This window comes from Elaeis guineensis, chromosome 12 (genome assembly GCF_000442705.2).
Source record: "Elaeis guineensis isolate ETL-2024a chromosome 12, EG11, whole genome shotgun sequence".
NCBI lineage: Eukaryota > Viridiplantae > Streptophyta > Magnoliopsida > Arecales > Arecaceae > Elaeis > Elaeis guineensis.
In genome coordinates, this window is record NC_026004.2 from 15,324,647 (window position 1) to 15,327,735 (window position 3,089).

The 3,089-nt window shown below is 50.2% G+C and overlaps 1 pseudogene; it reads right to left on the bottom strand.

Moving 5' to 3' along the window:
- Nucleotides 1-595: 595 nt before the first annotated feature.
- On the bottom strand, nt 596-2,432 carry LOC105055304 (probable BOI-related E3 ubiquitin-protein ligase 3; annotated as a pseudogene).
- Between the last annotated feature and the right edge of the window lie 657 nt (nt 2,433-3,089).

Genomic DNA, 3,089 nt, shown 5'->3' on the forward strand with positions numbered 1-3,089 from the left:
AGTATTGACCTCTCATATACTTAAATTTTTTTAAAATTTATTATTGATATATTTAATTATTATATATTTATCTTCAGATACAGTTTGTGTGTAATTCTTTATTGTGCATCACCGTTGCAAGCAAAACATATCCAATGCCGTCATCACATACGCGCGTGTTTTGAGCAAAATATGTTGCGGGCCAAGATCAGAATAAAAGGAAAGACACCCACGCTTCCGTGTCCCGCACCACGGATCCGGACGTACCATCGCGATCGGACGGACAGCCATCCCCTTCTCCTACCTCCCCTGGGCTTACGGCCGAGCGCGCGGTGAAAACGAGCCCATAGTACGTCAGCGGTGTGCGGTATCTTAACTACACCCACGTAAGCGGACGCTGGAAACGGTCGAAAGTAAGCGTAGCAACCAAACGCCATGGGTCCGCTCACCTCCCAGGCAACCCGCATGCCCCCTTAATTCCATCCAACCACGAAACGTAGCACCAAACACATACGACCAGAATAAGTATAAATACCATGGATCCTCTCCTCAATTAAAAAAAGAATTAAATTACATATTAAAACGAATTTTCCAAATCCAACAAAAAAGGAGTTTTTTTTTTTTTTAAATTGATTTACTTCGGTCTTCTTCACTGCAAAGGTCCAGCCTATTCTAAATTTCTAATGTTCTATTATTTTTTGTCTGTAATTTTGGACGGCTAGTGATGGCTTATGGGCTATGATGATAAGGAGGTGGGTGGTCTCATTTATTAGGAGAAGAAGACGTTACACGTGGAGGCTTCCGGTGGTGGCGCAGCGGTAGAGGGGGCAGGACGGGGCGGCGTCGCTGCAGTCGGCGCAGAGGCAGAGGTGGCGGCAAGGAAGGACGACCACTGACGCCAGTGCCGCCCGGCACGACCGGCACGTAGCCGGGAGCGCCCGGTCCGGGTCGAGATGGGCCGACTCGGCGTCCTCAGCCGGCGAGTCGCGGCACTCGCCCTCCCTCTCTTCCGCCGCGGCGGCGGCGGCCTGGGCCTGCTGGAGCTGGGCGTGGAGGGCTACGGCCGCCGCCTGGTCGGCCAGAGCCTTGGCCTGCCATGCCAAAGATTCCGCCTTTAGGCGGGCGAGCCACTCCTCGAGCTCGGCCAGGCGCCTCACCGCCTGCTCCACCTCCGCCTCCTTCTCCCCCAGCCTCCGCTCTGCCGCCTCCTCTGCCGCGCACAGCACAACCCGGCAGTGCCGCTGCCGCTTCTCCGTCAGCATCCGGCGGAGATGCTCTCCCTGCCATGAGAAAAAGGAGCAACCTTTAGCCACAGAGGGAAAAACCAACGAAAAGGAGAACCGATTAAAGAGGAGAGACAAAGCTTACGTGGGCGCGGAGGAACCGGTCGAGTTCATCCAGGTGGTTGTTGAGTTGGAGGGAGAGGTCATCGGAGAGAACAGGGAAGAGCGAGGATGAAAGCTAGGGATTGGCCTGGCTGTAGTTCTGGAGCTGGTGCTGGTCTTCAAAGGCGAGACGGAGGCCGGTGGAGACAAGAGGAGGACGAGCTTGGAGCAGGGCGAGGCTTATCACAGTCGGGGGAAAGAGGGACGCAGCCGACGGCGGTTGCAGCGAGAGGAGATCGATGGAGTTCCCCTGCGCCGGGCTCTCCATTGGAATGGGCGCCGCTTCCCTTCCCCGCTTCCGTGGATTCCCACTTGCTGCCGCCAAACAAAGCCATCTCATTTTAGGAGACAACAAAAGAGAAATCTTTCTTAAGAAAAGAAGAAGAGAACCGAGGCCGAACCAACCTCCATTGGAGAAGAACACAGCGGATTGGTCCAGGAACCCAGTAGGCGCTTGGGAAAACTCCATGCTTTTCCTCTCCTGCTCGCTTCTTCACGCGTCCTCACAGCCATAAGTACATAAAAAACCAAACTTTTTGGAACTAGAGCCAAGAAACCTATCAACCGGAGAAGAAGAAAGCAATACTCACCGGTTTAGAAGCAGAACGTTGGACGGGTGCTGGGCCTGAACAGCCATGGAGGAGGAGGAGGAGAGAGGTGGATTCCTCGAAGACGGAGATCGAAGCAAAGAGGGAACAGAGGGGAAGGCAAGGCCAAAAGCGAGCGTCCTGGGCTCTTGGTTTCTCCCGCCACCCGTCTGACTTCGGTGTCACCAGGGGAGCGAAGTGATGGGCAGAGAGAGATGCGCTCGAAACGAACGAACCAGTCCAAAGACAGCTCCAAAGACGTCCCCCCCCCCACCCCCCCACGCCCCCCCTCTCTCTCTCTCTCTAACGTGCACTCTGTTCTCTCGGGCACACTGATGGGAAGCGCGGGCCCCCCCCCCCCCCACGCCCCCTCTCTCTCTCTCTCTCTAACGTGCACTCTGTTCTCTCGGGCACACGGATGGGAAGCGCGGGGTAAGCCTTTTCCTTCCACTTGCTCCCAACGCCCTAAAACCATCTCACATGCGCCCTTTTTTTTTTTGTTAAGCTAATCAATGGTTTTTCCTTAATTGAGTTTTTGGATTTAGTGTTAATTAGTGAATACTGCTGAAATAAATAATAGAATAGGAGGTGAAAAGAATGGGGAGGAGATTTGGGATGGGTGTATCATGGTGTGGGTTGGTAGTGGCACACAAGCCCGAGAAATATGGGGGATTCTGTTCTTGGTATTGGCTTTCTTCTCATTATTTTAAAATTGAATATCTTTTTCTTGTATGGTGAGTTTTTATTTTATTTTTTTTTAAAAAAATAATTTTTTAAGTTTGATGGGTTGGTTCAGACCTAATTAAGGTTGGTTCAAGGATAGCCAACAGCTCTCCCCTTCTCATTTCTTTCCTTATCTTAGAAAATGGAGAAGATTTTAGTACACTTTGATTGGATCTATAGTAATTCTCTATTGTGATGTCGGATTAAAATAAATAATTATTTTTTGAGGTCCACTATGTAGGGTAATAGTACTTGGATCTTTGTTGCATATATAGAGCTATTTTGAAGAAGAAAAACTCGAAAAAAAATACTAACCGGTTGATCATGATGGTTATGTAGATGACGTATAACAAGTAATCTTGTAATCATTATTTTCCTATCATATTTCATGTCTACGTTTTATGGAGAGTTCTCT